This window comes from Lygodium microphyllum, chromosome 10 (genome assembly GCF_053477565.2).
Source record: "Lygodium microphyllum isolate KBCC chromosome 10, Lygodium_microphyllum_v1.1.10, whole genome shotgun sequence".
Lineage (NCBI taxonomy): Eukaryota > Viridiplantae > Streptophyta > Polypodiopsida > Schizaeales > Lygodiaceae > Lygodium > Lygodium microphyllum.
In genome coordinates, this window is record NC_141144.1 from 32,696,427 (window position 1) to 32,711,027 (window position 14,601).

Below are 14,601 nucleotides of genomic sequence, written 5' to 3' on the forward strand. Positions count from 1 at the left end.
GCAGGTCTCGGCTGGAAATCCTTGCACGGAGCTTCGATAGCTGATGGCTAACACTTCTGGAATTTCTCTCTCGTAGCAACGTCGACACAGAAACGTCTTGCTCCTCTGTAGTCGTCATGTTCCTTTGTTTGCCTTCGGCTGGTTCTTCCACTTCGTTTTGTTTTCTTTTACCTTCATTGTCTCCTCTTTTCATACTCTGCCTCGTCTTGCTGTAGAGCTCCCTCCTTTTCTTCCTCCTCCACGATTTCAGCTCTCTCCTTCCCCAATCCAGGCGCAGCCCGCCATTTTTGCCTTTTTCAAAAATATCCCCCTCCCAGAATAGGCTAGCTTTTTCTTTAGAACTTCTTGCCTACAAAAGATCAAGTCAATAATTGATCACCACCTACTGGTAGGACCTGCTGGATCACTAGAGAACATGTGCTTCACACGTGCCAAAATTGAGTCCTGAGCAGGGTCATATGGATGCTCCTTGGAAGGTATCTTCAGAATGGCAGGCACTGGCCTGTTGTAACTGTCGACCAGGAACCGTATCATATTTGCAATATGTCGATTTATGAGAACAATTGCAATATCTTCCCTGGCTGTGAACTCCTTAAAGGTGTCTTCGATTGTTTTCACCGTAGTCTTGTTATCCACAATCAGATAGTTGGTCTTCCTCCTAATGTCAACGTGGCCAACTCCTGCTAGAATGAAGCCGGTCACGGTGTCCTCGTCTCCAATGACCGCTATGAGGGAAGAATTTGTCGAAGCCATGACTCCACTTCTTTATAGCACTTCAATTGCAAATACATATTCATGACACCGTCAAAACATGGTTGGAGTGGTTTGAGATCAGTCTTCTCAACTTCAGATAGTAACTCTAGAACAAAATCAGTGTGCAATGCATTAAGGGAATATATACATTGGCTGCGGATTATTAAAATGCATCACACAAACAATGAATCACACACAGAAATTAACACATATGCACAACAAAAATGGAGGTGTTCATGGCTCAGATGCGCAGCAACACGACAGCGTACAGTGAGAGTATGTTATTTTTCCCAATAGAATTTTTGTCCTTTTTTAAATAATTGATAAAGATTTTCGGCAACATGAGCAAAATGTGGTATCCATTTGAGATAGAATACACATGCGCCAATAAATCTTCTTGCCTCTAAGATATTTGTGCATTTTTCTTGCATTTTGCTAATGGCATCTATCTTGATTGGTGAAGGTTTACATCTGCAGGGGCCACACAGATGTTTGACCACTAGGATTTCTTCTACTCCAAAAATCGACTTAGCTCCCAGAAAGGGTAAGATGTACCTATTCTAGCCTTGTCAAAATCCTATCACAATCATGAATATGGTTAGCTACAAATGTCATGCAGCCATCTTCGTCAAGCTCCTCATTCTTTTCATTGACTTCATATCCCTTGATAGGTACATCATCAAGAAATGGAAGAGTAAGTTGTCGAATAAAGTCCCTTAAGACTCACTACAAGATATAGGCCTTATACCGACATTTAAAGTGACAAAAATGCAAATAACAAAATTTGCCCCCGTAGTCGCAAAAAGCATCATTATTGGTGACGCCATAGAACAGTCGGTATTGGCGTCACTATCAGCGTCACAAATGCGACACTGATAGCGACGCCAAAATCATCGATGATAGCGATGTGCATAACGACGCGAGCAGTAAAATTTGCGACACTAATAGCGATGGTAACAGGGAAAAAAAAATTTGTGGCAAGGCAGCAAGCTACCCTGCCACATATAGCACTATGTGCTTTATGAGAGCCATACAAAATAGTTTCTGCACTACTGTGCACAATGTGCTTGCAAACAAAAACAATATATACTGAAATCATAAAACTGATAATGAAATAAATACATGATCGCATAAAAAGCGATTGGTACAATCATGACCGGATATCACTAATACATAGAAAATGTCTACATAGATCAGGCGACTCAAAAATAAAGGTGTGTGAGCTCCAGGGATCCAAGGGCGAGCTATGCATCCTCATCCCCCGAAAGCTCGTCCCGCTGCAAAGGAGCATAAAGGGTGCAAAACGGTTAGGAGGTTGTCTATCTCTAATAGAACGCCTCAACCCAGGTTCTGTTGCGTGACCAACATCTTGTCTAACATCAGAATGTCTAACATCTCGGCCATGAGCATTAGTTGATGCTGTACGCTATCTAGCTAGCTGTGGAGCCGGGCTGAATGGGAGCAGGCGGCTCCTCCTGAAAGATAACTCTACGTACCTCTACCACATTCTAAGGCTGCATATGCACTTTGTCCTCACGAAAGATGACATCATGGCTGTGGATCACTTTCCGTTCTTGCGGATCCCATAGATGGTAACCCATCTCTCCGACATCTCCATAGCCAATGAAAATGCATTTGACACTTTTAGGATCCATCTTATTTCATTTGTCCTTGGGCACATGGTAGAATGCCTCACATCCAAAGACATGCAAATGATCATAAGAGGAGGGCTTGCCTACCCATAAATCCTCTCTACAACCTAAAATTCAATGCCACTGCTAGAAGATCTGTTAATGAGATGCATTGCAGTAGTAATTGCCTCAGCCCAAAAGTGTTGCGGTAAGCCAGCCTAGCTAAGCATGCTACGGACCCTTTCCTGAATGGTCCTATTCATGCATTTAGCCATACCATTATGGGGTGGGTGTAAGGGGCAGTCAAATGATGCTTAATATCTCGCTCATCACAAAACTGCTCAAAAGCACGTGATACATACTCACCCCCATTATCTAACCTTAAGCATTTCCCAGACTAGTTCTCTACCAATGCAAGCCAATGATGAAATGTGTCTAAGACATCGGACTTTCTCTTTATGGGATAAGCCCAAACCTTATGCAAGTAATCATCAATGAAAGTAACAAAGTACTTTGCCCCACCAAGTGACTGACAGGGCATGGGCCCACATACATCTGAGTGCATAAGAGCCAAGGGCTCACCCATACATTTCTTGCCACACTTTTTATGCGTATTTCTAGTCTGCATGCCATACAAACACTGATCATAAGAATCAAAATGCGAAGAGTCAAAAGGCAGAAGATACTGCAAAGCACGAAGATTTTTCATTCCTTTAAGAGACATATGCCCCAAAGGAGCATGCCAAAGGGATACATGGAAAAAAGAACCCACAGACAAAACATGATCAATGTAGCTCCAAATACAAGTAAGGGATAGAGGCTGCCATACTTTACACCTCTTGCAAGTACAAGCCTTCTATGAGTAATCTTCCATACAGAGTCTCCAAAAGACACAAAATACCATACATCATCAAGCTGTCTAGTGGACATAAGGCTGCGAGTCAATGCAGGTACATGATATACATCATGCAAAACAAAAGAACTGCTAGAAGGAAATTGCAGCCTAACATCTCCAATTCCCACAATGTCAAGAGACCTATCATCACCAAGACGCACAGAACCAAACATGGTACAATAGGTATGAAACCAATCTCTACAGGGTGTCACATGGAAGGACGCACCCAAATCCAAGAGCCAGCACTGTGTATACATAGAATGTATCTCAAAATCCTGTAAGGCATTGCATGAAGAAGTTGCAAGTATGTAATCATCATCTGAATCAGTGGCCTGCATGACATTAACCTCTTCTATCTTCACACTAAACTTTGCAGGTACAAGACTGCGCTCAGAAGACTTTTCCTACACTTTTTCTTTTCCTTTTTCCTTGCGCTTATCATCATGCATTTCATGGCACTGTGGCCTAATGTGTCCTTGTAATGAAGCAAATTATCAACATGAGAGTTTAAGCCTATTCTGAGTATAAAACTTTGTAAATACTTGAGCCTAGAAGAGAGGACTTAGGTTTTAGTATAAAAGGGCAAGAAGTGCTATTGTAGCATTATTCATTGGCATTATCAAAAATTTCATCCTTCTTGTGTCTCATACTTTTCTTTACTTGGATGAGAGTCCATGGCTACATTGTGCTATGGTAATGGAAGTTGTTCCATGGCATGGCCATGCTGGAATCTTAGTTTAGTTGATTTCTTGTCATTTGTAGCTTAGAGTATTTTAATTTCCTATTCATTTCCATTGTTAGATTAGTCCTCATTACATTAGTATCAGAGCATTAGTTTAGATCCTGTCAAAAGTCATTTTCATGCAATAGATTTAGTTGCAGTGACTAGGGAGTGAAAACCATAGTTAAAATTCAATCTCACAGGAGTTAGTTCTTCCATAACCATGGTCTGACAAGGAGATCTCTCAGAAACCATGACTAAGATGGAGGTTCTTGGCATGAATGAGTGGACAATGGTGGGCTCCAACCAATTTGGCAACTCGTGATTAAGTTTTGGACCAAAAATTGGGGTAAGTTGGACAAAATGAAGGTTACAAGACTTAGTTTGGTTCAAACTTGAGTTACTTTTCAAGAATAGGGGTTTCTTCCCTTTCCCTTCAAGCTTCTCTTAAGAATCCATGGCCAAAGGCTGAGCAAGATCTCTTGCCCGTGACTTCTACCATGCAAAAGGACTCCATAGCCTTGTTCTCCATCTCATGAGCTTCAAGTAGAATGGTTACTTGGCTCTATTAGCCTTGTTTTTGCTCTCTCCAAAATGTGGATAGCATCAGCATGAAATATGCCAATGATATACTTCTGTACTTCACATCCAAAGTATGAGCTATGGAGTTCAAATCACTCAAGATTAAAGCTCTGAAGCACTTCACAAGTGATCTCCTTCAAGCTTTGGCAAGATATATCTCTATTGTGGACTCTCCTCTCTCCCATGGAACCCTATTATTGACAGTTTTGGACAGCAACTGAAAATCACTAATTTCTTGAAGCAAATGAAGGGATTATTTGTGGCAAATCACTCCTGGAGCTTGCTTATGCACGTGGTTTCATTCCATTGTCAACATTGAGGCAACATTGAAGCATCCATGGGTTTATTCTGATCTATGGAAGCTTTGGACTTCATCAAATAGGAGAAGATTATTCCTTCATCAACCATTCTTGAAGTATGGAGCAACAATGGAGTCCATATGAAGCTAGGAGCGTATGCTACATTGAAGCTTGTTGAAATTGGAATTTCTGTGGATCTTTATAGCTGAAGACAATCTATTTTGAGTGAGGACTCTACATCAACTACATTCATCAATCACAAGCATAGGAGGTATTTTAAATCATCTTTAATCTCTCCTTTCTGAATCCAATTGCTGAGCTAATCCAATTGATGAATGAGGGATTAAAATGATTCAGAATTTCCACTATTCTATTAAAAGCACTTCATGAATAATCCATTTAGCAATCCTAGTGATTAATTTCTGATTGATCACTTATATTCATTGAAAATAACCACTTCCAATGCTTCAAATTCTCACCCATTCTTCTCTAACCTGACATTGAACTATTTTCCTTTTGTCTCCTTGCCTTGAATAAAAACATTTTGCCGAATGGTAAGTGAAATACAATTGTAAAGCAGTGAGTGACTGTTGCATGTGTTCCTTACCTAATCCCACCTCATTTTCAGTTCAATTTCTTCCAAGCTCATGCATATCATAAAATGACAATCAAATCCTTTCCAATACATGCATTTCATGTTGTTTTCTTAATCGACTAGCATTGACCTGCCATGTTTCTACCCACGAGGAAAAGTGGATGTCGGGGAGTTAGTAGGACATAAGAGAAGTGACCCTCCCCTATTGACAAGGAACCTAAAGGGGATCACAAACTGGCTTGAGAGGAAATTTTCACACCCCTCAAGTCTCGGATCCCACACATTTAAAGTTCAGGTGCAGGTACCACTCAAGGGAGCAAGAATTCAGCTTTCAGTATAGTATATTTGGCATGGGCTACATGATGCAAAGGCAAATGTATGGAAACATAATGCAATGCAAGTGGAAAATGGGAATAGAGTAATGCTGAGCATTATGAATGCTATTGGTGGCATTTTTTAATTGGGTCAGTAATAAAAGTATTGGAATAGGGTTTTCCAGCAAAGTTCCATTGATTAGACCCTTCTTTTGCAGCATACAGTGGGATTATTCAATCCTTGGTTTATTGTAGAGGTTATTTTCAGTATTGGTAAATGTATGAAGTTCATTTGAAAGTTTACATAGTTGGAATATGCATGAAATTGATGGTACAAGTCATTAGATGACCAGAACAAAGCATTCATTGGTTGCAGGAAATTCCAAACAGCTATAGTAAATTGCTTACAAAATATTCCGTACTCAACCATTTTTAACACTTCATAGCTCATTTGAAAGGGGACATCCTAAGCTTTATACAGAGCCAAGAAGCTGGTCATTTGGATCATTAGAGCTCAAGATATTTGAGTTTTCCTTCTGCTGTATGCTCAGGAAAAGATGTCACCTATGGCCAAAAATAAAAGAAAGGAACCTATTATGGATACCATCAGTGAAGGATTAAAGTATTATCGGTTGGATAAAGAGCACGAAGCTTCACAAGAGGCTATTTACCTTGAGAACCATGGTAATGAGGAGCTAGAGATAAGTTCAACACATGGTGCAGTAAACAAACAAGTGAATGGGGTTGGAACTACTCGTGTCTCTACTGATTCTAACAGTTTTCAAAAACTCTCCAATGACATTAAGGATATGAAATCGGGCATTGAAAAGCTAGTGGCTCTCTTGAGTGAGAGGATATTACCTACTACTATTCCAAATGCTCCCAGACTTCCTATTACCCAAGAGCAGTCAAAGTCCTCAACTCCCAAGGTTGTTGGGCACTTTGAAGTTGGAGAGCCATCAAGGGCTCAACCCTCTCATATTCATCCTCAATTTCAACCCCTAAATCAACCTAAGACCTACACTAGCCCTCATGGAGAGGATTTGGAAGATAAGGCCCAAGCTAACTCAAGGCTTGATGACAACACACATGGATGCCATCCTTTTTATAAGTCTTTCTATGGACAACCTTATAATATCCCTAAATCTACACATGAAGAAAAAAAAGCTGATGAACAAAGATCCTATCATGGTCAAGCAAGTGGAGGAAATAATTCTCATGGGCAGCACCCATACAATGGACATGGTCATGTGAATTCAGTTCCAAATTCTTATGGAAAACAACATCATGTCAATAATAACCATGTATATAATCAGCCCTCTAAACAAGGCCCTCATTCAAATTAGTTTTGGTCTCATCAAATGAATGGACAACAACCACCAATGATTGTCACACCAAATATACACTCTCCTATGTATGGACATCAAGTCTATGGACATCCTCATGTTGTTGGCAACTCTTTTTCTCCGCCGCAAGGACAATTTAACCAGCCAAATGGGTTTGCAAATATTCATGGACAGCAACAGCCATTTATTCATGGAACATGGAATAATGATGCTCAAAGACAAAATTCTTTTGGTCCAAACTTTTATGGAAAACAACACAATAGTGGCCAATCTCATCAATATGAGCGGGAATAGAAGGAGAAAATAACCATTTCTAATTTCAAGGGTGAAAATCCATCCCCTACCGAATTAGAAGAATGGTTTGACAAGCTTGGGATGTATTTTTCTTTGTATCCTAGACAGGAGAATGCCAAGGTAAAATTTGCAACCCTACATTTGGAATGATATGCACACACTTGGTGGTGGTATATGTCAAGGATTGGTAATGAATTCTTAACATGGGATGCATTAAAATGGGAAATGGTCGAAATTTTTGTGTCTCTTATTGAAAAAGAGAAGTTAGAGAAGAAGTGGTATGCGCTTGAGCAAAGGGGATTATCGGTTAGAGATTATTTTTAACCAATTCCTTAACCTCTCCATGTATGGGGATGGATTATCTGACAATGCCAAGCTGAATAAGTATATATTTGGTCTTGAATCTTCTCTTTCATCAAAAGTGGGAGCTATGAAACCATCCTCTTTACACGCTCCCATACAATTGGCTAAAAGGTATGGTAAAAAATATAACAGTTTTCAGCAAAGAACAAGGCAACATTTTCAGCCAAACCAGTCAACTAGAACAACTGCAAATTATGGGCACTCAAAGACTGAATTTCAGCAAGGAGGGAAGCCAATAAATACCTATTGCAAGATACCTACATTCCCTACTATTTATGGACCAAAATAGGGCAGTAATTTCATGTTTAATGCTGAAAACAGATCAGATGGAAAGAGGACTGAAACTAGTGGCAAAAACTTAGCTCCTATGCAAGGAAAGCATGTGCCTAATGACAAGTTGAGGGACATGTATGTGAAAGGTCTATGCTTTAAGTGTGGGGAGAAATGGTCTCCTGATCACAAGACAAAATGTAAAGCCAAGAATGTTCAAGTGAGCATGATCTTTGAAGAGGAATCGGATGTTGAGGCAAATGAAGACAATCTATCTTAGCTTGATTGCTTACCCACACTTGAGGAGACGTATGACCATGATGATGATTGCCATGAAGAATTCTACGACCCTATGGATGGTTTTCCCTTTGACCCGGGTGGTTACTTTATGGATGATGTTTTAAGAAATTTGGATTCATTGAAGCTTTGTTCCATCTCCCTGATGCTTGGAATGGTTCCAAAGGGGGCAATACATTATGCCGTAAAGGCTACATTAGTAGAAAATTTGCTCATATTCTGATTGATATCGGGAGTACACATAGCTTTGTTAATACACGGTCTCTTGATGGGCTGAAGTTGTATACACAAGAAATGCCTTCTTCACTAAGAATCCAAGTGGCAAATGGAGCTTATGATAGCAGCAATCAGATTTGTTCCAATGTTCCCATCACTTTATCATCATCTTGTATCACTTCGGTGAATCTTATTGCCTTGGAGATGGGTCCCATTGATGTCATACTTGGCTGCAATTGGCTGAAAAGTATTGGTAGGTTTACCATGGATTTGAATTGGCTACAAATGGAATTTCAATGGCATGGACAGCAAGTTACTCTTCAAGGGATTGAGAAGAAGAAGCTAGAGGTGATCAACACCAAGAAGATTAAGAGAGAGATTAATACAAAGTCATGTATGTTTACCCTTCTCTTATCAAAGATTAATGAGGATGAGCCCTCTTCTAATCAGCCCTCTACTCCTTCAAATGATATGGATCTTTGTCTTTGTAAATTGTTGGAAGAGTATGATGATTTATTTCAGCCACCTTCTTCTCTTCCTCCAAAGCGTGAAGTGGATCACCCCATCGACTTGCTTCCAAATACCAAGCCTATCAATAAACCTCCATATCGCCTTTAAAAGGTGGAAAGAGAATAAGTTGAGTGCCAAGTAAAGGAGTTACTTGAAATGAGTCTTATACAACCAAGTCAATCTCCCTTTGCTTCTCCCGTTCTTCTAGTCAAGAAGAAAGATGATTCATTCCATATGTGCATAGATTATCGGGATTTGAACAAGGCCTCTATCAAAAATAGGTATCCAATACCAAGGATTGATGATCTTTTGGATGAATTGAAGGATGCCAAGGTCTTTCAAAGATCGATTTACGATCGGGATACCATCAAATATGCATGAAAGAGGGGGAATGAATACAAGACTGCATTTAGGACCGAGAGGGGATTGTATCATTTCATGGTTATGTCCTTTGGTCTTTAAAATGCTTCATCCACATTCCAAGCTTTAATGAACAAGATACTTCAGCCACTTTTGTTCAAGTCAATTTTGGTGTTCTTTGATGACATATTGATATATAGCAAGGACAAAGAAGAGCATTTATAGCGTGTTAGAAAAGTCTTTGATATATTGAGGAGTGACAAGTTGTTTGCTAAAGCAACCAAATGTACATTCATGGCCAAACAACTAGAATACTTGGGACATATTTTTGGAGAAAATGATATCAAGGTTGATCTGAAAAAGATCCAATGTGTGAAAGATTGGCCTACTCCAACAAATACCACTTCCTTGAGGGGTTTCCTTGGTTTATCTTCTTTCTATCGAAGGTTTATCAAGAATTATGCTCATGTGGCTACACCATTAACAGATCCGTTAAAGAAAGAAGCTTTCTTTTGGGATGAAATAGCCGAAGCATAAGCCTGAAAGCATTCAAAGAGCATGTAACTGGCAACCAAATGTAATACCGAGTAGATCCAAAATGCTCAAATACATCTGAAGATGAAACTCCAAGTAACTTTCAAGCATGGGCAAACCAAGTGGCATCCATATCTGACCAAAGCATAAATGCAAGAGGCCTAAATGTCAAGTAGTGACAATAGGCATAAACCGATCCAAAGCATGCCAACTGAAGTCAAATGCCAATGATGACGACTAAGTCGGAGCCTAATCCAAGCTCAAAAGCATTCCAGAACCAATAGGAAGCATTTGACAACCTCCAAATACATCGGTTTGATCATTCAAATCTCCAGTAAGCACCCCGTATCCATGAACCAATGCATACACCAAGTAAATGAGCTTCATCCCATTGTATTACAACAAGTAAATTACTATTAAAAAAAGCTCAAACGGTGCTCAAATTTTCTCCAAATCAATCCCAAATCATAGATATAGCATCCCATAATATCTAGGCATCACCGGGCATCAATAGGCATCAAATGGGCAATGCGAAGCATTAGGGCCAAAAACACTTCAAAAAATGCACTTTTGTTAATCACGGGATTAAGAAAAGGGCCAAAGAGAGTTTGCCACGTGTACAAGAATATGGTATTCTTGTCTCCTCTTTTTTGGAGATAGTAGAGTCCACTTCGTGATTCTCTCCTCCTTTTTAGCCAAAATCTCCAATGTCTGACATGTTTTGGTAGTCCCGAAGTCCTTATTTACTTATAAAATCTGACAAATGACATAATAAAGTTGCTGTGAAGTTAATGATGATTTTTTTGAAAGTCAAAAACTTTTTGGCACCCAATATATTTTCATTAGTACTCTTAATATTCCTTTTTAGTTCATTAACCTTTCTCAGTGAGCTTCTTTCTCTGCTTTTTAGTTCATTCATCTTTCTCGATGAGCTTTTTTCTTTGCGAATTTAATTTAAGTATGGCATCCAGAAGGCGCTCTTCTCGTTTAGTAAACTCTTGCACTGTCGATATCAGAGTTGATGAAAATTGGGAGCCAAAGATCTTTAGTATAAACGATTAGGTTGCCATGCTACCCTCTTGCAAGGACTCTCACAAGGTGAAAAGAAAAAAATGAGAGGATATTAAACATCACTGGAAGGGACGTATCATTTCTTTCAAAATTATGCATGAAGGGTGATTTATCAAACTGCAACATGTTTATATGGCGAAGGATATCCACTTGCCTCCAAACGAGTATGTTTCGCAGCAAACACATTGTAAGACTTGAGTTGATAACATTTTTTTTTTCATTTAAGCAAGTACTAATAATGAATTCTTGGTTGTAGATATATTTCTATCAACAAGTACAGAATGGCAACCTATGGAAAGCTTAAGTGGAAACTTCCATGTGATTCATAAGGTGTTCATAGACATTATCTATGCTGATCAGATTGTGGGTTCTTTTATTATGCATGTTTCGTGGCTTTGTGGAGGGGAATCGGAATCAACTAGTGTGATTACCCTATCCAAAATCAACTCAATACATTGCTCCCTTATCCATCGCATATATGAGTTAGGGTAATCTTAGCACTACGAGAAAAAATATGACAAGTTGGTAAAAAAGGGTCCCTAAAAAAACCAACAATATGAAAGAGACTTGCATTCACTCCATCTATCTTGAGTATCTTTGAATCTATTGTCCTGCAGACATTTGAAAAGCACTCTCTTTCCACAAGTATATGTATGACTTTGTGACTTTGCAATGATACTTCTTGTTAGAGAGACTTATATGGTTTTCTAGGATCAACAATATCCTCATATGTGGTGTCCAAGAAGGTAGTCATGAGCCTGCCAGCACTGCAAATGGAAACATGTAACTAAAATAGACAATCAAATAAAATAAATAATTAACCAAAAAGCAAGCAATATTCCATTCAACCCACATTCTTCCTTGGCCATGGATACCACTTAGAGAGTTCATGAGGATAATTTCTCTGGTGAGTGTATCCGATGTAATAAAAAAAAATATGGTAGTTGTGATGGAATCAAAAGCTTTGAAAGACATTGCTATATTTGAACCAAATCTCGAAAAAATTTCCATTGATAACAGTGGATCAACAATACACATAATTTTAGAGATTTATTGGCTAAGAGATGCAATCAATGTCCTAAAGCTAATAGCAAAAATAAAGGGGTGTTATTTGCAATCAATAGCACAATTATTCTATATACTAAAAAATTTTAGAGTCAAAATGCCTTACCTTATGCAATAATAAACTACAGAATCTAACAATTAAATATCATTTTTACAACTAGCATGGACTTGTCCTCATGAGATATGCTAAGATAGTCCTCTTCCTCAAAAGTGCAAGAAACATTGATAACCTCTTATGAGCATGAGCAGCAACAATGTAAGAATAATTCATAAAGTCATAAAGTCAACCATGTGAGAATAAGTTGATATGACGCGAGAGCAGCAAAGCCTAATTTTCGCAGGGTCATATTCGTGCTCTATCGTGGAGCAGCTCATACGGTGCGAGCGTGGCAAAAAGCATAATGTTTGGTACTATACTTCTCGCTCCGTATTGTGGATGAGTTGATATGGTGTGAGAATCTCCGTAAGGGTCCTTCAAAGCTGCTCGGACACCCCTCTTGTAATGACTTATTTTTTTTGAGACCTTAAATCCATCAAAAAAATTTAAAAAAAATTATATAAGTTTGTTAGGCTCTTAAAAAAATTTAGAAAATTTTTAATATTTTTTTGAGCTTGTTTACTATTTTAAAATAATTTTTTAGTATCGGACATGCTATTTTTGGGTAAATTTTTTGTGATTTTTGGGGTCTTTTTTAGGCTCTTTTTTACTAAAAATTTGTTTTAAAATAGTAAACAAGCTCAAAAAAATCTTAAAAAATTTCTAAAATTTTTTAAGATCCTAATAAAATTATTGATTTTTTTAAATTTTTTTGATGGGTTTAAGGTCTCACAAAAAATAAGTCATTACAAGGGGAGTGTCCGAGCATGTCCGATATGGCGTGAAAAATAGCATGTCCGATACGGCGCGAAAATAGGGTGTCCGAGCAGCTTGGACACCCCATTTTCGTGCCGTATCGGACATGCTATTTTTGGGTGATTTTTTTGTGATTTTTGGGGTCTTTTTTAGGCTCTTTTTTGCTCTTCTGCTCAAGGAAGTTCATGTTATTTATTTATCTAACTTCATTGACTTGTCAAAAGTTCATGTTATTTCATGTAGAGAAATTTGTTTAACATCATATAATACTCTTTAAACTATTTTTAAAAAATAAATAAGATCATGAATGCTATAGAGTAAAGGAGATCTATAATCACAAAGATTATTTTGATGGTCTTTTTTTGTGAAATTGAGATATATTACATTTGAAAAAAGATATACAAGGATAAAGCATCAATAATGTAGTGATGCTTTCAATTATAAAATCAGTCTGCATTAGAATCAGGGTTCTGAGAGAAAGAAATAGAGTCAAGTGCTTTCTATTTCTTCTTACAAATCAAGGGAAGAGATCTTAACAGATTTGCTAGGATATGATAGCATGAGTAGTATCATCCCATGACATCAAGCCACCATTTAGGTATTGAAATCTGATAGTGCTAATAATAATCACAATTGAAGATATTGAAACTTGAAACCCCATAGTGCTAATCATAGTTGAGGGTATGATGAGAAATATACTCCCAAGAGCTAATATCAAGTAAGAAGTTGTATTCTTCATATTCTTCAAAGCATCCTGTACACATAAAATCATCTTAGTCCTAAAGTTGATATGATACACAATATCACTAATACTTCTATCTATTACTTGTTTAATGTTTTTCATATTTTAATAAACAAAATTGAATAATAAACATTTGCATCAACGCCGTGGGACTCTTTTACCCATTTTCTTATGAATCAAATTGAAGAGATTGAAGAAAAAGCTTGGATTTAGTTGAAACAAAATCTTACAGAATGGATGTCTTAGGGGTCGAAGTAAAGATGCGGCTTGGATGTCCCAACCTAGTTGGGTCTGCTGAAAACTAATGAGATGATCTCTTCTCAGGTCCATGGAGGACCATATCTCTATAGCTCAATCGGCAAGTAAGTGGTATTGATCCTCTGTATAGAGACTCTTTTGATTGCTGATCACCTTCTCAAGATTTTGTGAAAGGAGACAAAGGGAGACCAATGCACGCTGCTGGTAAGAACCAGACGTGATTTTGGTGAGAAATTTTACGACAGAGTAAAATCTGCTTTAAGAACTAAGAAACAAAGTGAAGAGGAGAGAACGATGATTCAAATGAATGCAAATGAAAAAAGAAGCGTGATTTTGGTGGGAAACGTGATAGTAGAATATTCCAAAAGAAAGAATAATGACCGAAAAGTGACCTTTGACATGAGTTAACGTCCTTAGGCATTTAATGGCTAACCTCTTAAATGAATAATAAATTCTCTCATTAATCACGTCTGAATGGCCAAATTTGGAGGGTTCATTATTTTAAAACCTCAACTAATTAGTAACTTAATCATTTTCTTACAAGTGCCATTTTTGAAACGTTTTTGGCCCTAATGGAAGCATCAAATAGTAAATGTCAAGTGCTGCCCTTTTTTGACAGTCCTGGGACTCTA

At 38.1% G+C, this 14,601-nt stretch overlaps 1 pseudogene; it reads right to left on the minus strand.

Annotated features, from left to right (window-relative positions):
- Positions 1-375: 375 nt before the first annotated feature.
- Positions 376-768, minus strand: LOC148029858 (V-type proton ATPase subunit F pseudogene; annotated as a pseudogene).
- Between the last annotated feature and the right edge of the window lie 13,833 nt (positions 769-14,601).